This window comes from Haliaeetus albicilla, chromosome 9, assembly GCF_947461875.1.
Source record: "Haliaeetus albicilla chromosome 9, bHalAlb1.1, whole genome shotgun sequence".
Lineage (NCBI taxonomy): Eukaryota > Metazoa > Chordata > Aves > Accipitriformes > Accipitridae > Haliaeetus > Haliaeetus albicilla.
In genome coordinates this window covers 35,934,840-35,957,257 of record NC_091491.1, presented here as the reverse complement: position 1 = coordinate 35,957,257, position 22,418 = coordinate 35,934,840, and the positions used below count along the sequence as shown (strand labels likewise).

The 22,418-nt window shown below is 43.3% G+C and overlaps 1 long non-coding RNA gene across 1 annotated transcript in view; it reads right to left on the bottom strand.

Annotated features, from left to right (window-relative positions):
• LOC138686905 (uncharacterized) overlaps nt 1-22,418 on the bottom strand; it is an 80,013-nt gene that overhangs the window by 30,177 nt on the left and 27,418 nt on the right. The window contains exon 3 of the long non-coding RNA XR_011326233.1: nt 12,085-12,187. This is a non-coding gene — a long non-coding RNA (uncharacterized lncRNA). The remainder of the gene's footprint in view (nt 1-12,084; nt 12,188-22,418) is intronic.

Sequence of the window (22,418 nt, the reverse complement as noted above, 5' to 3'; positions counted from 1 at the left end):
GCAATCATACTGTGGTCTGCAGTGCAGCCAGCTCTAGCAGTCACTCCTGTTAAATATACTGAGTTTTCCTTCCAGTTTAGGGTTAACAAAATTTAAATTTGTGTGGTCAAATATAGGCAGAGATTTCATTCCCATGAGGCCATGTCTGCATTATTGAATCTCATTTTTTTTCATGTGAAACAAAAATATACCAGTCATAGTTTTTTATAAAATAATATCCCACTGAATTATGTTTAAGGGAAAAAGGGTAAGTTGGGGTTTTCCGCTGTGATCACAGCAGCGAGGAATGAGTATTATCCAGGCTCCAGCAAGGGAAAGGGAAATAGATGCAGAAGATAAGTACATGGCAGCATTGACGCTGCTCATAGCCGAGTCCGGATGGGTTTGGAGAATGGCATGCGCTGGATAAATTTTCAGAACTTTGCAAACGATGTTGGAGTGACCCCTCAATGCTCTATTTGTAAATATATAGTAACAAATTCCTCCACAGGTGTTCTTTGTCCTTGTTATTTGTTTTCCATGAACATTGGAAAACATGTTTCCATAATTATGATCAATGGTAGCAATAAGCAATAATAATTAATAACAAAATCATCATGAAATTAACAGTTTTGATCATTATTTCTGAACTTTTTAGATTTTTATCAAGAATTTCAGTGCTAGTTCTCCTGTTAGGCCAATCTGCTTTCACATTTGATGTTATAATAAGAAGTAGAAGTAGGGATCGCCAGTAACCTGGTTCTACATTATCTCCCTTAAACATGAAGGTAGGTATCATTAAATATGATCTATATGTGTATATATATGTATATAACCAATCTTTTAAAATAACCTTCATGGCCTGCAGTAGGTAGGTAATAACTAAATAACTAATAACTAAAACATAGTTAGGTCAAAAATATTGTTGAATAGTTTTAAGTGTGACTCTTTTACTGGCTTTTGGTTAAGAAGAAACAACTACATGAGGTTCCTAGGAGAGTTATGGCTATGGAGGGAGTGAGCTATCTGAAATACAAGTTTTCTGCTTTATCAGACTTCTTTTAAATGGCTTTTTTTCAAAATTACATAGAGTTTTGGAATTTCCCCTCCAAATTCTCTGTCTGCACTTTTGGCACTTGCTGTACCTATGCGGTTTCATCCCAGAAGGGTGCTGCAGACAAGTGTTGAATCTGCACAAATGTTTCCAAATCAAAACAGTCAAAGTGCTACTCTATATCCCTGGTTCTCTGATGTTTAGAAATAAACATTGGCAGTGCTTATTTAGGGCATTTTGGAGCATTTCTGAGCGTCTCGGCAGCATACTCCCTCCCAAACTGATGGAGCTTGCAATTTTGTTTGGTGACTTAAAAGTGTAGGCTTGGAAACACTATTTTAAAAAAAGGAAAAAAGAGGAAACTGAAGTCCTGCATGGAACACCTGCAGCAGCCGTATACTTAAGCCATGGCACCTCGATGGTCCCTGGGGACAGCCGGGAGCAGAGCTTAGTGCCTGCCCGTACTGGTGCTGGACGTGGCACAGCATCACCCGGATCTCGGCCAGCAGACAAGTGTTGTTTCACATGTGCCCTCAGCTCCCTCCCCATTTCTTTTCCCAGCGTTCCTGAATCTCCAGCCCCTTCCTTGCACATCTTATTGTCTCCTGCTTCCCTCACTGAAAGATATTTTTTCCCACACCCCGCCTAATCCTATGTGTAAAAAAACCCTTAATATTCTTGCTCTTTGATGGCATTTTTTGCTGTCACCCAGAGAACAAATTCTAATACCTAAATTTCCAAAATTATTTTGTTTAATCATTTTCTACTTCTTATCTTGCCTGTCTTGACTTCCTTCTTATAAGTCTTGATTTGCTACTTTTAAGATTTACTGCGACATACAAATTGTTTCTATTTGTATCTGCATGTGAAGTCAGTTGTGAGGTGTCTTGGGAAAATCTGCTTTAAAAACATAATATGAAAATAAACAACATCATGGAAAGCTAAGCTGTCTTATTGTCAATACATTTTCCACCTTATGAGGTTTTCTTTTTTTTTTTTTCTTTCTTATCTGTGCATCATTTACATTATTGCCTTTTTCTGGGAATCACTCCAATGGAGGGACTAAAGGGCCGTAATTTGATGGAATACAGTGACGGTGATGCCAGATAAAATGTGCACACACTGTTCCTTTCAGTTAATGTTACTGAGATAGCAGGATGCTGGAGAAAATGGATGACCTACTTTTATCCTCTGCATTAGGGATACGTTTTATAAGGTGGTAAGACTGTTTTGAAAATATATGCAAAATCCAAAGGGGGTTGTACCAGTATCAATCCCGTGACTTCCATTTATACTGGTGTAAGTAAAATCAGAATTACAGAATAAAGATAAGGGAAAAAGTACAAAATTTTTTGTGTGTCTGCAGTAAAGCTCCACCCTGCTATTCTTGGGAAACTTCATGTCCAACTCTGCTATGAAATGGCATTCAATCATCCTCAACTGCTTTTAATTATATTAGCACTGTTATTGTAGCTGTTATCATCTAAGGATATGACTGAAGAAGTATTTATACAGAGAAGTAATATCATTTTTTGGACCAGCTAATACACTGACAAGCTTTTTGGCATACAAGCCTGAAAAAGGGTTTGTGTGCCTGAAAACATATCTGCTTTTTTTTCCTAAACTATCAGTTTTTTCTAATAAAAGGTATTACCTCTCCCTGTAGACTTTGTCTCATTTAATTATATTAGCGTTGAAAATAGGTGAACCAAATTGCATAAGATAATTTGTTTTGTCCCCAAACCAGGCTACTAGATCCAGCTGGAGCCCTCTGTTTCCAAACTGCTTGAAAAGAGCTAGAATATCAGGTTACAATTATTACCGTATGCGTATTAACTCATTTTAATGAAAAATATCAGAAAGAGCATGAAGCATCAGACTTGGGGCTTTGAAACAATCTTTGTCTTTCAGACGTAGGGGTGAGGCTCACAAGGGTTGTGTCTACATGTACTTGTGCAGGGGCTACCCTTGCTGGAGGCGTGCAAAGTGACTGCTTTTGGTGCCAGCATTGGGTCTGGATGGGTCTCAGGTCTGACCAGTGTGGCAGCTTCTGTATCTCCACCTTGCTGTATAATTATTTTCATACTGACCCATTTCTCTGTCTGGAAGAAACCCAGAGCAGAAGCCCCAAAACACTTGAACTGATTATATTTCAGCTCAACATGAGTGAGAAGCATCCAAAATCTTTAGCCAAAATAATTTCTTACCAAGTTTCCAGCCAAATTTGCAGGCTCAAGAGAGTCTATGAATCACAGATAAGCAGCCAGTCATTTGTTGCATAACTTTGCTTCTAATTACAAATGGGCAAACATAATATATGGAGTCATTAATTGGTCAAAAATAACACTGGGAATTCGATGTAATGGGATCAATGCTTAGATACAATGATGAGAAATGAAAGTATTCAGTGCATGGGCAAAATGTAAGCTGCTTGGCTAGCAAAATGAAAACAATTTTTAATGCTTCCTTGTACCTTGACTACATAGTGTTTAACTTCATGTTTGACTTTAAACATTACAGAATGGCTTTGTTTTGGTCACATGCACAGTGGCCTCCTCTTAACATTTATTCCCCAGGAGTAAGGATTTTATTCAATGCAGAATTTGCAGACTGAAGGGATTAATCTTTTGTATGTCTTCTTCCTTGGAGAGGTTTTTTTTGGAAGGAATAAATTTGTTTCATAGCTTTCTGAGTATATCTTTTGATATAAGTTCTTGCTCCCTTTCTCCCCAGCTTGTTTACTCAGGGAATAAAAACTTGACCTTGACTTTAAGGTCTTTGGTGTTTCAGACTGTACAGTCAGCAGAGAGTAAGGGGGAAAATCGATGTGAACCATATTAGACAAGTAGAAGAGTAATGCATAAGTGCTGGGAAGTCATCTTGGAAATGGAAACAACTGAGGTAATTCTTAAAGGAGAGCACATCCCGTTGATGCATCTCTTGTGGTTAAAACCTCACATCCCACCTTCTCCTTTCTGCACCCTTTTTCTCCCCAGCTAACACAACCCTGGGGCCAAAAGAAGATGGGGACATACCAGAGCCCTCCTGAGGTACCTACCTCAGCCAGGTGGGAGTTGGAATCAGGAGACAAAGCAGTGGCCCATGGCTTCACCTCCCTCCGACTCTGCCTCTGGATACTACAGGGGTCCTGTTAGCATCTCCAATAAAAAAATATATCAAAAGGATCAACAAGACAGGTGAGAAAGGGCAGCTCAGCAGATAAGAGACGAGACATGGTTAATGAGGATGTCAGCGATTGATAAGATTGTGTTTGTCACCAGCGGACTCACAAAGTACCCTGTCCGTACTGCAGTTTGGGAGAAATTCTGTTGTTTCCTTGCCATTTCTCAATTTATGGAGTGAAATTCTAGCTGAGCTGCCTCGGCATACTGTCGGGACACTGAGGTCAGGGAGGCAAAGTCAGACTTCATCTACCAGACATGCCTTTCCAGGAAGCTGTACGGATCATTGCATTTAAATGCAAATCATGTTCGGTTCAATATATTTAAATACCAGTGAAATGTCCTCAGCAATAATAGCAGACTGTTAATACATATGTGTATGAAATTCTTAATTAATTAGATGACATTAGAGTACCAGTTGTGTTCTCAAAACAGCTCAAAAGAACTCTTTTAAAGGGAATTAATATTTAATAGGAAAAAAATGCAATAGCTTCCTGGAGTCTAAATTAAATGCATGTACCTTTATAGTTTTTACAAGTGTTTTACTCATAATTTAGTCTGCCAGGGAATTGCATCATAGGTGTTTTCTACTACAGTGGGGGGTGCCCTGGGAAGTGTACAATCCATCAGGCTTTTCTTCAGAGCCTGATTCCCCTTCTTAAACAAGGAATTGCTGGAAGGCTTCAGGAAAAATGTCTGTCTTTCCCTTGAAAACAACCTGCTGGAGGAAGGAGGAGGGGTAAGGAGGAGGTGTAGCCCCAGGCAAGGAGCAGACATACCCTCTCGGGCCTGGGTACCCCTTTGTAGGCAGGGGAGCCCATTCTGGCCCCCATCCCGCCATGGGTAGAGGCTCCACGTGAGCTGCAGGCAGCGCTGGGGGCCAGCAGCGCACACGCATCTGAGATTTTGTGCCCCTCGGCAGGAACCAAGTGCCACATTCCTCAAATAAATTAGACCCACATATGTACATCCTTATTTGCGAATAATCCATATGTGTCATCAAATAATTTCCATTTTCCTTCTTATGCAGCGGAAAATTAAGCAGAAGACAGCTAAAGCGAGCTTCAAGCTGAAGCCCTCTAAAAAAACATGCTATTGTGAAAAACATTGTTTAGGGTAACTTGAGAAGCCAGCTGGTAAAATTCAGTCACTTTTTCCAGGGCAGAAGAATTTATAGACCCTATCTTTAACACAAATAATCTCTATTAGATTCCCCTGCTTTTAAAATTGTGTTTCACTAACCTTTATTTGTCGTGCTTTCTCAGGACCACACAAATTAGACAAAACCAGCATGGTAGTCTCTTTTCTGTTTAAGCACATAAAGCAAGCGTGTACAATGTCCAGCATTAAAGAGTTTCAGCCATGTTTTTATTTCCATATCTGTTTCAGAGCCCCAGATATTACTGCTTAAAGCCACCCTCTATACCAGCAGGGCTTCTTCAGTACTACTGTGTTATAAATAACACTAATAGTAGTAATAATAGCGAGTAGTTCTTAAGTTATCTCATATCTTTCTTCAATTTTGTTCTTGCAACACCTTGTCAGAACATTTTGTCTGAGCTGATGGGAAGAAGGGGTATTGATTTTCTCAAGATTGCTGGCTTTTTCTCATCCTATTTAGTGCCAAGGGCTGGTATAAATTGCACCGGGAGCACGGCATAGCGCAGGCACGGCCAGGCTGCACCTCGCCGGGATTGGGGCTGCAGCAATGCCTGCTTGCTCAGACGGTTCACAGCAGGGACCTTGCTTGAAATCTCAGTGTATTTTTAGTTGAGCTGTGTGAGGGATAAAAGTAGGGCATCGGTGCTCAGCAGAACCATGCAGACAGGTTTTGCATACGGAGCAAAACTGGAGAACGTGGTGGGGGTTGGGCTTTTTCGTCTTTTTCTTTCATTCTGCTGACTTCGCGCAAAAGTTGAACATCAGGTTTTACCCAGCGAACTTACATGAGTTTGTACAATAGATGTGTGTGAGAGAAAAACAGCCTGTTCAGAGCCGGAGAGGAGCAAGCAGTCCCACACGGGCCAGGTCTGCATCGCCCCTAGTGTTGGCAGGACCAATGGCCCCATCGGGGGAGAGGGAGAGAGCCGGGACGGGAAGAGGTTTCGACAGCTTCCTCAAGATATCCTCTTAGTGTTCATGGCTGGGAAGCCAAGCAGGGAAATCGGCATCGCTCAAGGCGCTTCTCTCTAGCTTTATTCTGTGGTTTGGAAAGCAATTTGAATGGAAAATGAAAAGAGTTTGAGGACAAATCAGAGAAGGAAAATGGGACCAATACAAGAGGAGTAGAAATTAAAGGAGTGGAGTCTGGGCTTGAAAAACTCCTCAGTATCAGCATTTCTCCCCACCAAAAGGAAGCATTTTATTTTCCCTGGAAGGAGACAAAATGAACAGCAGGGACTATTGTTGTGGCAAGAACACCTGGAGATGTGCTAGCTGCCGCGAGAGCTCGCTGGCAGGGATAGCAATGGCATAATTTGCAGCAACATCTGCAGTTGGCCCAGCAACCATCTCTCCTCATTAATTAGAAGGAGCAGTAGGTTTGCCAGACAGTCCCGTTGGCTTTTGCCTTATTACAGTACCCCTTAGCTAATGAGCCATCCTCTTCCTTTCCTGCTGAGTGAGGTATATCCAGTCTGATCGCAGAACGGGCACAGAAATCCAATGTGCATCAAGGGGGGTGACAGCGCTTACCATCATTTTGTGTATATACCCTGTGGGTCATATTTACTACAACCACACAATTCAACAGCAGTGGGCTGTAGACCTATGGAGATAATAGCAGAGGTTCATCAATGACTCCCCTGCCTCTCCCTGTGCATCTAATTTTATGCTGCAAGGCATGCAACCATGCATGTGTGATTCTGGCTTTTACTCTCTGAAATTATTTTGGATTATATGTAGTTTATTCACAGTTCTGCTTTGGTCCTCCAAGCTGACAAACACGTCCTTTCACCTTGCCTCATTTTCTCTGCCTGAAAATAAGAACTGTGACACTGTCCTTCAGGAGTGATTTGATTTCCACCAGTGAGACAATATCATAACCTAGTTCTGCTAAATGTGCATTTCCACAGTACAGTCCAGCTGCGCAAGAAAGCAACATGTGGATCAGTACACAGGGAGTCCCAGGCGTCTTTGCCTGGCCATTACATGCCATCTCCATTGAGCACCTTCCTGGTGGTGAATTACTGCAGCAATGGAGAAATTAATACAAGGCAGAGGAAGGCAGCAACATTTAGCAAGTCTCTGGCAAGCTCAGCTTTCTTTTCCAGGGTTGCACTTATGATCAAATGTCAACTCCTGGACACGGCTAAGGGACTGCAGGCTGTTACCTGGGGAGCTCCAGATCTCGGTGCAAGAGAGCTTCTATCAAGTCGTGGCTGCCTAGCCGTGCTGGTCGTGCAGGCAGGATCCCGCTTGCCTGCACACAGTGCCGAGCCTCAGGCAGTCTTGCTCAAGTCATTTCATGCACAGTTTAATTCTTTCCGTAATGGGGAGGGGGACTTATTCCAAGAAAACCCGATCCAAAATGATCAAGGTGGCTTAATAACACAAGGCAAACGGCAGTGCTATGGCCCTGCTAGACAATAGCAAAACACATTCGGATACGCAGCTCAGACCTTGCTGCATTACACATGTAATTAGGTTGTTTCCATGGTAATGATCTAATTATGGTCTTCTTGGCTTTGTGTAATCACATTTGCTGCATTTTGGCAGAGCTGTTTTCCTTATTTTTGAACTGCAACACTTGGCAGGATGTTCTTTCTAAAGCCGAATAATAATTTTGCCTGATGGAACCGACAAGTCTGTGAGCTTTTATTTAAAGCAGGGTTGAAGATACAAGACAAGACAAAACTATATATATATATCTCTATCTCATATATATAATATATATGTATATATAAAGAAGGGGTTTTATCCCTGTAATTTCTATTCCTCCTTCCTTTCTACCTTTTTTTTGCAAGTGCTTAAAATAATGAATTGTAGCAGTGGCTCCCACGTGGGAGGGGAAACTCCAGAGACCTCTCTTCTGTTCCCGGGGTTAGTGACGGGCTGACCTTAGGGCATGAGATTTCACATCTCCCTGCCTTATTTTCCCTGTCGGGGGATAATGATACCGACTTCAGATGAGATGTATATACAAAATGTATATTATTTCTACTAAGCTATTTCAGCTCCTGCTAAGCATGATACCTTAGAGACAGCTGGTGAAATCCTGGCCCTGCAGAAGGCCAAGGGCAAAACTCTTATTGATTTCCACAGTGCTGCAATTTCCCATGTGGCTGTTCAAACACCTTAGAAAATATCAGATACAAAAAGCCAAATCTAGCAGCCTTGACCAATATGGATTGTCCACCCTGCTGCCCCAGAGCTGAGCAAGCAAGGTGGTATTAGACTTTGATGACACGTGCAGTATCTCTCTTAGCTGCCATGGCACTGCAGGAGAATCTGGCCACGGGATTTGTTGCTCAGAAGTGGGATACCCTTTACCAAGCCCACTGCTCCCCACAGCTCGGCTTATTACCCTGTGTTATAGGGCGGGTTTAGGGAGGTGCAGAGTCCCAGGCTCAGCTAGAGCCAATGCTCGTAAGGATTTATCGTGGTCCACGCTCTGTTTTGCAGGAGAGGTGCTTATTATAGCCTGTAATCTCTCCTAATGCAGCTCTCTCCTTGAAGTCAGCTGCAAGCTCTGGCTGTTAGTTATCACTTATAAAGATTCTTAAAGCTTTCTTGCAAAACAAATGCTATATTTCTAGCTTGAGCAATAAGGGATCTGGGGAAAGATAGGAGATGAAAGGTCAAGCAAAAGGAGCTTGTGAAATCACACTGGAGCAGAACTGCAGGCTGTAGCCAGCCAGGAGCTTGTGTTGCAATTGACAAGGCTATTCATGGAAAGGTTTTTGATCAGAGTTGCCATGACAATAGGAAACACCTAAAAAAGATCTATGAAATGTTATATTGGCATCAAGCCAAGAAGTTAAGACAAATCCTACACTCTGGTTATTCCCATGAGTCAGTAGCTTTCATAGTAATATTGCTGAAGGAAAGATTTGGTCCTCTGACTTTGAAGATTTGGGAAAACAGGTATGAAATGTAAATTACGATAGAAAAGATTTGTGCGTAAAGAATTTGCTGTGGAAGGATGTTGGAAATCTTGCAAATACTGTTTACAGCTCTAGCTTAGTGTACTGAATATACACACAAGACAACGGAGTCCTCTGATTTTGATCGACAGGTGGGTATGGCTGCTTTCTGAATGAATACAGTATAACACCCACTCTGCAATTCCTCTAGGGTCTAGGAATTGAAATTTCCATCTCTAAACCTTTACAGAGAGATTTCAAATCCAAAATGAGTGGCACTCAATTTCAAGGACCCAGCAAAAATAATTCACTTTTGAAAGCAGCGTTTTCTCAAGATGTCAGAGGTGAGAAGAAAACCTGGTGTTGCCATTTTTTGGAATGACTAATGATGTGAGGGTGGGGCTTTTTTCTTCATTTGATGCATCTGTGAGTGCAGGATCCCTGGAGCTTACAGCAAGGACCAGAGACTGTGTCCTCTGCTGGTTTGTTTTTGGTTTGGTTTTTTTTTTCAGAACTGACCATGCTGTTAGCCCAGAGAAAGTAAATTATGTTATTGAGCCATATGCTTTCACGTTATGTTCTGCAAAGAATAAAACTAACTGTGATTAGCTATTGCCACTTAAGTTTTAGCAGATTGACACCTCTTAAATGCCAAGATATACCCAAATAAGCCCACAACAAATGCCTGTGAATGGACAGGCAACTGCACAGCAGTCATGGTGAAAGTCAAATAACAGCAGTGGAGTGGGGTGGGATTTCAGGTCTGCTCTGTCACTGCTCCTAGTGAAGTGAACGACTTTTCTGAGGACCCTTCGGCACATCACAGCTAACTGACTTCCACATCTTTCCTGCAGAGCAGGTAGGTATGAAACACGCACCTTGCTGGAACATGGTTCTCCATTGATATACAGCCACCTCCTGGATGGGATGATATAGCAGCTGGTAAACAGGGCTTAGTCTTAATAAGACATTTGGTGCCTCAGGTACCCTTCCCCTTCTGCTTCCTCTGTCTTTTCAGCCAGCCAGAGGGAGGAAGAGGAGGGTGGCACTCAGCTGGAGGTCAGTGGCCCCCAGGTTGAGAGAGGAGAGCAAGCACTGGGGCTGGTGGGGACCAAGCTGCAGCAACCCTGCTTGCTCAAGCCTGGGGCTTCCCAGAAACATCACGCCACCAGGTCCTCGCTGGAAACCCCACAGAAAAGCCTCCGGCTGAGGGGCAGCTGAGCTCCACCAGTGAGTGCCTGGGGCTGAGCTGCCTGAAGGGAATTGGTTGGGTCCTCTCTGTATTTTGCCCATGCGGTACAGCAGTGTACCCCAGGATACACAACAGAACCATCTGCTGCTCTTCCTGTCTCCTCCCTATCTAAGAGCTCAGCGGCAGAAGGGACAGGCTTGTCTCCAGAGAGAATAATGGTATGTTAATGAGCCCTGTTCACTGAAACTGCTGGTTCTTGTACTTTGGCTCTGGTTGTGGTACTGGAGAACATGGAACAGCATATTTTACCGTGCAGGCTGCATAGATGCCCCTGCTGTGCAAAGCCTTGCGTGCAAACCGCAGTAATCACCTTCTCTTGCCTTCAAGGTATTGCACGTTTGTAGGACTAAAATCAGAGCTGAGGAGCCTGTCCTCCTTTCCACAAGTCTGCGAATTTCATTAATGCCACCAAGGGTTTTACTTGTGCCTGCAGAAGAGACCAGACCCCCCAATTTATTCTGCCCTTGTTTCCTTCTTTCGTAACCCAGATATTTGCATAATACAGAGCAGCGATGCCAAGTGCCGGGTGCCTCTGTTCCTGCTGCACAGGCTCCATATGCTGCCTATCTGTGTCAATCCCAGGGAGCTCTGCAGTTGCAGGAGGACAATTTTCAAACTGTATGCCTGTAAATTAGAGCTGACACTCTGCAGCTTTAATTCACGGACTGAACCTGACCCTTGCTCACACCCTACCCATCAGATAACCTTAACACCACGATCAATACAGCTAGATAATTACAACTAGTAGGAAAGCTAAGTGTATGTTTCCAGGTTTTTTCATCAAAACAAAGTCCTAGTGATATGTCCCTGCCAAGGCTTATACAATTCTCCTTTATTACACTGGGAGCTCACACAGGCCTAATACTGTGTAATACTTTTTACATGAACACTCGGAGCCAGAAATTCCCTGTCATCTAAATCTAGCTCATCTATCTTGGTATGAATCTCTAATTCTGCATATGTAGAGGGGAAACTGTCCCTCTGTTTCCCTGTTGATCTAGTGCCAAATCCACTGACGTCAACAGCCAGAATAAGAATGATTGAGAAAAATGAAAAACAGGTCCCTGAAACTTCAGAGATTTCACCTTTGGGTTTCACTAGCTAAAGCTGGTTGATATAATTTCCCACTTTCTCCTGGTTACCACAGATCTTGTTTCTTAAACATATGTTGCCCTTTTGCTCTTTACATATGTGCTTTGCTAATGGTTGAGAGAAGCTTGTCCTTTGTAGACATTGCCTTAGGAAGAGATCCTGGCAAGCAGAAAGCCATTTCACATGGCCCTAGGAAGGACAAGGCAACTTAGAGACATCCTGTGTCAGGTGGAGCACCGAGGAGTACACTGTTTCTGACCACAAAACGTTGACTCCCAAGCCAAAAGGGTATGGGACCACTCAATGCATGGTGTCAAGAGAAACGTAAGCATTTTTCCCATTTTCACTTTAAATTATACAGAATCAACGAGGTCCACAAGGCATGGGTCAGAGTACCTCGATCAGGACCTAAGCAACATCTCAGTGATAGATAAATCTTACCTCTGCTCACTGGAGCAACACGAGTAGGTGGACCCTCTTCCTCTGAAGTGTAATGTCCAGCTCTGACTTCTAGGACATCTGGAGTTAAACAGCAGTAGTAACCCTGCAGTGGCAAGGAAGCAAAATAACTGCAATCATTAATTGCACTGCTATAAATTCTCTGGTATGAGAAACTTTCATCTGTGTGCACAGTTGTGAAGAAGCCACCATGAACATAGGCTGTAGTACACATACACACACACACACAGAGCATATGTACACACAGAGAGATCAATAGATTGCATATGGTGCACATGGCATAATTCATGACTTTTCTTGAAGGCTGTCACAAATCTGAGATGTATTGGGTGAGAAAAGTACTGGGGTAGTCTTTTAATTAGTCCACAGCTCAGCTGCGTTGTAAAATTTACTCTCTGACATTGCATCCAAAATTTATAACCTTTTAAATCAAAGGAACATCTCAGACTGAGTTTTTGCTAATCTGAGGTGTTAATGATAAAAGCACAAGCCTGAAAAAGGGACATGTTAGACAATTATTCACAATATTCAGAACTAACTATTTCTCAGGCCAATGTGCTACACTATAAAAATTAATCTGGAAAATATATGGGGCTCCCAGTTGTCTTGTTCATATCTCTATATTATCTGCTTGGTGCTGCTGGAGGTCGTGTGATGGGAAAGCGGCACTTTGCCCATCTGTGGTGAATGCTTCCCAGGACTGCTTGCTAAATGAGCACGGTATGGATGCTATAGGGCCTTCAGCTCAAGCCCCAGACCTAGACCCTAGGAGGACAGGTATGGTACTGGCTTGAGAGGATTTGGGGTGATGTAGTTGATGACTGTGGCTCTTGGCCACATGGATATTTTGTTTCAGTAAGACACACGCTACAGTCTTCTGGCTTCTTAGCAGCTGTTGCCAGATGTGACCTACCATTTGCTAGGACAGGAAGAAGAAAGACATTATCTCCAAAGCTGCTTTGAAGAGATACTAAGTGCTTTCTGTAGAAACAACTGTTCTCTGAAAAAGTTTATGTTGTGCAGTTGTTTCTTACTGCAGGGCAGTTATACTGTACTGCTTTTTCATATATCAAAATGCTACTGAAGTTGATGGCAAAAGCATAGCCAGCCAATCTTGCATCACTGTCAGGATCACGGGCCATCATGGGGGTGGTGTAACAAGTGTCGCTACTACCTGAAAAGTAATTTATGCAAAAAGAGAGCCAATGTGGGATTGACTGGCAGGCAGTTGTTAGAAAACATTTATAAAAATTTAACCTTCCTTCATCCCCCAAATCAATTTGTTTTCAGTTATTTTGAAAAGTTTATTTTCAGTTTTGTCCAATTACAGGCTCTCTTGCAATGAGCTTTCCTTTCAAGCCACACGGTTCTTTCATATTGAAATTTTTCATTTGGAAAATGTCTAAAGGCACATTTCAATCATTGAAAACCCTTTTCCTTCAAAAATATTGAAAAATATTGCTTAAAGCAGCCACTAAATGTTTCAGTGTCTGCTATTCAGTGATTTCTAAGCACAACTGTTGAAAGAGTCGTAACTCCCACTACAGTGAATTAACCTGGAAAATCCTTTGCTCTTTAGGGCAGGGCCCAGGATAAGTGTCCAAAGAGAAAGGCATGAACATAAGAGACTGACTTTTGACACTGGGTATACTCTTTTTTGCATTTATTACAGCTGTATCTGTACCGTAAACAGTAGATTAGAGTTTCCCAAATTAAATAGACCCCAAATAGTTTACAGGGTCTAAGTGGCCACTATGTTTGGTTTGTTCATTTGCGTTTTAATCAGTCCCAGATGAAAAGGCTATTCCCCACTGTGTCGAGAGATTTGAGGCAACTGCGCTGCAGATTGTGGCCATTGTGGGTGAATACGGTTTTGTTTGCAAAAAGTAGTGAAACTCCCTTGTTACATTTGGTGATGGCTTTTCTTTGTCGTTAAAAGACTTTTCAATATCACCAAAGAAAAGGAAAAGAAAGATGTTTGGTGGATACTTTTCCATATTTCCAGAAACCCTTTCCATTTTCAGAAAGCAGTCATAAGAAAAACACCTACAATGCTTTGATGTTTCAAGGTGCTGGTTCCAAAGGTTGTCTTGGCCCTGCTCCTGCAGGTCTGTATGTTCTGGGAAACGCCAGCTGTCTCCAGGGCATCTCAGCCTGCCCTGCCTGAAGGTGATGGAGCAGGAGGCGGTTGCAGGCTCCCAGGAGCCCAGCCCATCCAGAAACCCCGACCTGCATTCCCTGACACACCCCTACCTGGGAAGGATTTTGCATCTGTGAGGAGGGACCAGCACCGGTGTGAGGTTTGGATGCTGTTGGCTGTGGGTAAAAGTCCTGCAGCAGTGGAGAGCCTGGGGAAAGCCCATTAGTTAAGAGCTGAGGCACCCAATGCCGTTATCGCTAATGCCTTCAGCGCAGGACAGGGCTGCAATCAATTTCATAATAAATCAACCCCATTTTCTAATATGAACCAATTTATCTGCCAGGCTGACTTGCCAAACACTATTAGAGGCTGAGGTCAAACTGAAAAAGACATATCACGTTTTCAGCTTCTCCTCCTAACTTCGCATCTCGGAGGCACATTCCGCAGTCACTGGTTTGCAGCTCTTTACCCTCCCTGGAGACTTCTCCTTCAGGAGACTTTCATTTATAGATGATGCAGACACAGCAGGAATTATATACTTAATGACAGCCACTAACATGACAGCTTTAAGTCTGAAAATAGCACCTGTCTTTTGTCACCACTGTACAGTATTTATGGAGACTGGATAAAAAGATTATTTGAAAGGCTTGATTAGCAGCAGAACCAAGAAAATCCAGGTTTACTACAACCAAGCCTATGTTATGATTTTTATCTGTGCTCATTTTGGCTACAGCTCTGGTGAAGACACCCAGCTTAAAGAATTAGCTATGGTAAACAAGATAGGAGAGAGATTTGAGATTGTTATTTATAGAAGGAATCATGCAGAGATGACTATAAAAATGATTAATACATAACAAATACAGATAGCATTAGTCTAAGGATACACAGAAGAAACAAAGGAATCTCTGCCTTGAATGGTCATTGTACAGCACAGGCTTGTGAAAAATTCACGTATACGTGAGCGAGGAGGTGGGAGCTGCTGGCAGCTGGGAGCCTTGGACTGCACCAGATGAAAACACACCGATGTTTAACTATTCATCTGACGTTACAGAGCAGCACAGTCAGCCATTACCATTACGAGCAGAGAATATTGATTATCCCATTCAGAAGAGTTAAGGTGTTGCTGAAAGCAAGAATAATAATAATAATTGCATCAGCAGTTAGTATCCTCGGTGGGTTTGCACGTGAGCCTGCGTGTAAAAAAAAGGGTGAGAGGTGTCTTCTAGGGGAGGAGCTGTGAAAGATGGAATAAATGGGCTTAGCCTAAAGAAAAAATTGGGGACGGGATAACATAACCAAAATTGCAGGACAAAAAGGCATAGAGTTAATTTGCAGCAAGGCAGATACAAGCAAATCGGATACAAGTTAGGTGTGAGGAATAAATTCTCTAACAACACAACAACTACCATGGCAGCAACACAAATGCCATCAGCACCCAGTCTGAATCCAATGGCATCCCTGGCAGCAGCGACACTTGCTCAGCTTTTTCCATACTCATCTCCTTTTAACTCCATACTTGCACCCCTATTTCCATTAAACTAATTCCAGATTGCAGTAGGCACATAAGGAAGGGCTTCACAATTTACAATGATGCCAACAAACCAGTGAGAACAATTTTTTTGTCAAAAAAAAAAAAAGGATCACAAGGACTAGTACTTAAAGAGAAGTCAGTCAACGCATTGCAAATGCAAATCTGGGTGAAGCATAGCTGAACAAGAAGGCTACTCAGCAGAAGTTTCAGTGACGTGGGTAGTTACTGGAGATGCTGCAGAAGGTGGCTGGTTCAACTCTTCCTTGCAAAGGGACTTCCCTCTGGTGCATTTATTTGAAATCTTTTGATTTTGCACTTACAGCACTTACCTACTGGAAAATAACTCAAAGCATTAACAAGCCCAAAGTATTTTTATTCCTGGTATCTCACTTGAAACAAATATCCCTTAACATTCTTCCCTAATGCTATTTTTTTTTATATTTTCCAGGCAGAAAAGAAATGGTCAAATCTGCAGTAAAGAAGATTACTTATGATGGGCTTTTAAGAAATTATGCACACAAAGGCATAAAAGGAAGGATGTACTCTCTTAACCTTTCCCTTCCAAAGAACCTGACCTTTTTCTATCCTAGCTTGTATTTAGCTGATGTACATCTTCAGATGCAAATATGATTTGATACAAAGCCTGCTGGACTCAGTGGAATGGTTTCCACTGGCATTCACCAGCACTCAGCCAAGTCCACATTGCTAATGAAATTTCTTAGATAGTAATAATAAACAACATTATGAGCGGTGTCACCTTTTTTATAAATCCAGGGACATTAATATTAAATTTGGCACCACCTTAGAATTCCTGAAACTTTGGTCCAGAGGGCTTTCCATACTTAGCCATGATGCTAATTACAATGAGAAGAAAGCAGCAGGAAAGTGGGCAAAATGGTGAAAGTCTGTTACCCACATTTTGAATGCAAGCACAATGAAAGGAGTAGGTTCCACGGAGCAACCACAAATTACTTTGCCATGGCCTCACAGATCATAAGTGGTTTGTGTTGATGACTTAGGTATCAACAGCCAAGAAGATGCAATATTATTATTCAGAAATTTGACCCATGTGATTTTTGCATAATGTTAAAACTGAAAAACTGAAGAAAAAATATTTTGGGTTGTCATGAAGTTGGTTTTTTTCACCCCAAAAACCCCAAAGCTCTAAAAGTTAATATTCAGTTGACTAATATCTGTTTAATCCCATCTTCAGACTAACCTTTTGAAGGAATTAAAAATGGAAATTTTTAAACCAACTAACTTAAACTACTGCACAAAAGAGTGAAATTTTCATGTCTAAATGCCCAAACCAATCATTTAAACTTTAGAGGCTAAATTTCATACATAGTTTCTGTTCGGTCAAATTGCATTTTCTGGGGACTTTCTCCTTTTCATCAAAACGTAAGATGGGCAGTGGATTTATGCACTACAACATAGTAGCTGCGGCTCTGTGTCAGCAGAGCAGGACAGGAGGCACAGAGGATGCAAACAAAGGCATGCCTGGTGGCTGGGGATGTCATCTAACTTTCTGAGCTGTGTCCCTGAGCAGAGAGGCTGGTTTCACCACTGGAGCCTTCAGCTGCATTCGCCCCATCTCAGCCTGGCACGAGTGCAGGGCTTGGGCCACCCATCACACAGCTGGATGTCCACAGTGACCCACTGTCCCACTGAATTCCACACGATCCTTGTTTGGAAAATTGCTCTTTATGAATAAGCGCATTAGGAAACTGCAATAACAGTAAAATACTTGCTATGAAGTGAGTTGTAATTTCTTTTCTGATATAAAGCTACCTGTAGAAGATGATCCCACAGCCACTTATATTAAACTGACAGTGAGCACATCCCTTAAAAGCTTTTTATTCTGTTTTTAATATACGGCATTTGACAAGGAAGAGAATTGAATATCACTGGTGCTGATTCCAGTGCAGCTCAGTTGATTTGCTCTGGCCGAGCGCTGGGCCAAGTGCCCGACAGCCCAAGCCGTATATCCTGTTTTTTTCATTAACAGATATTGTCACTCCACCACCTCGGCACACTGTTTTTATCCAGCTACTGAGCTCTGGAAACCATTAGGTGTCTTTCTCCATTAGGCATTAAGAAGACGTACACATATTCGAGCAAGAAGTTTTCTTGGTTGCATGACATTTCCTCTCCTTTTTCCCCAAACATTCTTGTTTATCCCACAGTGGTTTAGATACTTTGGGGTGTACGATGTACCAGGAGTGCCTGTGGTCCTTCTGGCCATGGCAGCTGGGAAGGACACGATCCCAGCAGGGACCACGTTCCACTCTCACCCAGAGCAGCGAGCAGCCCATGACCCCTCAGGGTCCATCGACTGCTTTGGAGACATTTGTGAAAGACAGCTAAGAAAGAAACCCTGCTACAGTTGGCTTCAATTTACTGCAACTGTATCTGCATCTCCACTGGAAATTGGTGTCTGCAATCAAGAAAAATCAGAACCCAGAATCACCTTTAAATTTAAGGAGAAAAAAGCCCAAACCTTGTGATACTCCAGACGTGAGCCTTTGAGCAGCTGCTGACAAATCATGACTTTTGCAGGGGAAAACATCTGCACTTTCCTAAGAGCTTCCAAGGGCAAACCAGCAGCATCTCCCTGGGGTCCTAGACCTTCACTGCTATATGATCACTGCCGCATCAGATGCTTCAATGTCATAGCGTCAGCTCATTACTAAGGGGAAAGAGCTTCCCTTGATTAGTATTACTTTGTGCTCAGTAGATATTTAAGGAAGCAATTTCTGAGCGTTGTCTTCTGTCGTATGCACTAGGATATCCAAAGGTTTCTGCCCCCAGATGCATGCCCATGGTCAGACACAGATGTGGTGCGGGACGGTGAATCTCCACCGTGTCTCCTGAACTCGGTCCAGCACTCCAGGAGCAAACATCCACGTTTAATTTCAGTGCAATCGAGCGATGGCAGGAGACGAGCAAGGAAATCCTCCTGCACTGGGCAGCCAGGGAAGGCAAAGGAAGTCACCTTGGACTGTTCACTGAGGAAAGGAGACGTCAAAGCTCCCCTCCTGCAGCTATACCCACCTGCCATGGTGTACTGGACACAATCACCTGTACACTAAGGGAGGGTTGTTGGAGATCAAGCTTCAAATAATTTAGTAGGACAGTATATTGGGGCCTCCCCTTGCATCCCTTCATTTGGTGTCAGGAGAGGCTGAGCCTGGGCTGGTTTTATTTATAAACCCGCAGTGAGTAATGACAGTGTTGCAATCAGCTCCCTGTGCTAAATGTGGCTTTGGCAGATACTCTCAAGCTTCAATAAATCCCCTTTGGTTAGGGAAGGAGACCGTCTTGGACCGTCTGCCACCCCATTTGCTCTGGCCAGTCTCAGCACATGGCAGCGCCCGCTGTCCCCAAAGGCTTTTGGCAGGGCTGTATCACAGGCAGCAATGCTGAGAGGAAGGCAGGAGAAAGCTAAAAACAAAATTACCATGCAAAGAGCGGCTCAGAAAATAGGAGGTCAATCCCTGCTAAATCCATCTGACTTTTATTCTCTTTCATTCTCGTTTATGGCCCAGGAGGGCCAGGCTGGTTGCTGCTCGCAGATTTGTGTATCTCGCTTGCCTGGTGCACCCGGATCAGTGCTTGCTGGGCTGCCTGGGCTGGACATGGCCTTCAGAAAACAGTGGTCTCCAGAACGCAGGCAGAGATGTTGCGAAATACAGACAGGAAACCTGAGAGAAGCAACAAGGCTGGGCTGAGAGACCTGGAAAATGTGCAAGGTCCCAAAGACAGCAGTGAAACCATCGTTCCCGTGGTGCATATTTGAGCCTCTGCCAGAGGAAAACTTCTGAAGTTAAGCTACACAAATGTAGGCATTTTTCTGCCACAAAGAAGTTCTCTTTTGGGTCTGGGTAACCTAATCCGCTTGCAGTGCCAATGGCAGCTCCTGGAAATGTTTGGCGGATGGAAGGGGAGGGAGGCAGGGAGGAGCGCCAGGGATGCAGAGGTGTTCCACACAGCAAGTCACATTGCCACCCCACTTAGGCTCCTTTCAATAGAGGCACAAGGGCTACCAGTGCAGATGGACCTCGTGGGATGCTCACGTGGACTTTTTAGGAACCTTTTGGGGCTTCTTTGAGAGTGCCAACTCCCAGCGTATGTCATGGTTTAACCCCAGCCAGCAACTAAGCATCACACAGCCACTCACTCACTCCCCCCCCCACCCAGTGGGATGGGGGAGGGAATCGGAAAAAAAGTAAAACTTGTGGGTTGAGATAAGAACAATTTAATAGAACAGAAAAGAAGAAACTAATAATGATAATAGTAACAATAATGAAATGACAGTAGTAATAATAAAAGGATTGAAATATGCAAGTGATGCACAATGCAATTGCTCACCACCCCCTGACCAATGCCCAGTTAGTCCTTGAGTGGTGATCCCCCCACCCCCACTCTGCCCAGTTTATATACTAGACGTGACATCACACGGTATGGAATCCCCCTTTGGCCAGTTTAGGTCAGCTGCCCTGGCTGTGTCCCCTCCCAGCTTCTTGTGCCCCTCCAGCCTTCTTGCTGGCTGGGCATGAGAAGCTGAAAAATCCTTGATTTTAGACTAAACATTACTTAGCAACAACCAAAACCATCAGTGTGTTATCAACATTCTTCTCATACCTAACTCAAAAACATAGCACTGTAGCAGCTACTAGGAAGACAATTAACTCTATCCCAGCTGAAACTAGGACAGCATATAAGAAATTGCATTTTGTCCCTGCAAGTCTCTCTAAAGAGCTGATGCTGTCTCTCTGTGACTCAGTTCCTGCTGCAGGTCATGGGCAAATGTCTCATCTCCCAGGTGTGCTATAAGAATAAATACATTAAAAATTACAAGATACCCCAAAACACAGTCATTTGTGTCAGGTGCATCCTACAGATAGGAGGAAAAAAGTCCCTAAAGCAAAACTCAGTATATTTTCAGATTCTCATGAGCCCAGTATCTGAATGCCACACAGCAGATCACCAGCTCACTCATTTCTGCAATAGTAGGGAATGCCAGCATCTCTGTGCTGACTGCTCTTCTTTTATAGTGAGTGGCCTCAACCTTTGGGGACTCTCAGCAGATTTGGGAGTTGACAATGATGCCCCAGGTGCTGCACGTTGTTCTCGTAGCACCACGGTGCTCCCATCCCTTGGACCTGGCGGTGGGCTGCCCACACTCACTGGCATGGGGTGCTCCCAGCACCTTAGATGCCGACTGCTCCTGGAAAACCATCTCTGGTGGCCAACAGAGATAAGCCCAGGCTGCCTCTGGTCATTGGGGAGCCATGAGAGACTTGGAGATCTATATGTGCCTCCCATTCCTGGTGACAAATCTAGTTCAAAGTCAGTACAGCAGCACACTTATGTTACACATGTCGTATTTTGTAACATTACTTCATTATTTCCTGAGTACCCAGTAGAGGTAAAATCAAGAAGAATTTTCCCGTCTTTACAATTTTCCCTGCCCATACATTAATTAGCAATGGAAATATATTAATTCCTTCATCAGCAAAAAGGTCACATCTGTCCTTCCCAATATTTGTTGGCTTCCAACCTCACCCTGACGTTCCTATTCTCTTACTGCTCTCTCTTGAAAACACCGCATTTTTCAACAGCGTTCTAAGGTAGGCAAGAAAACATTGAACTTCCTACAGACTGTGTGGCTTCCAGACTAAATGCTTATCCTCCTCTGTTCTGAGTCTGAAATGAAGCCTGAGACAAAGCATAATGCTCAGGCGCCTGCCTGGGAAAGATGGGGAAGTGGGGCTGGGGCAGAACATCTCTCATTGCTGAACTGACAGGCTACCAGCAGCCCCACCGGGAAATGATTGATTAGTTTTGCCTTTGCCATCTGTTAATTAGCTAAGGGTATGGGTTTGCAGATTCAGAGAGCTGCCTGAAGGGAGGAAAGCAGCCGAAGACGTTGGTACCCTCAGGTCAGTACTGGCAACATACGGCAGCATTTAAAGCTCTTGGCGATGCAGCCATCACAAGGACCAGCTCATGGGTCACATTTTCTCCAGCCAGGAGCCACTTGCTGCCCGTGCCCTGCCGCCTTCGTGTGGAGAAAAGGGAGGAAGGAAGAGAGGCTGCCCCAGTGCTTGAGTGACTTTAAAATTAAAATGACCGAATTCATAAATGCCTGCATGTTTACATTGCTATTGGCAGAGTAGAGGACCACAGGACCACCCAGGGGTTGAAATCCAGCCCTCAGCTGCACCCAGGCCTTAATATCCACTGAATGGCATGGGCAAGTGAAGGGCAGGGTTTGGTGCCAGGACTGGATATAATTTCATGTGTTATGTCCACTTGATTGCCTACTTAGAAATTATAAAAATGTACTGTATTTTAAAACTGCAGTCATAAGACAGCAGTTTCCATCTGAATGATAATGAAACACATTCCAAGGTTATGCCGGGACTTCGCTGGTGCTATTAGAGATCAGTTCAAAGCTACAGAAGAAAAAATATATTGCACTAATAAGTGTTCCTCATATATAAGTTCCCCTTCAGGAGTAATTAAATGTGACTTTTTTTTTTTTCCTTTACATGGCTGATTTGTGGGATAGCTGTCATGTTTGTGTCGGAGGCTCAAAAAAAAGAACTTGAAGATCTGAGATATTTAAAGAGAGTAACA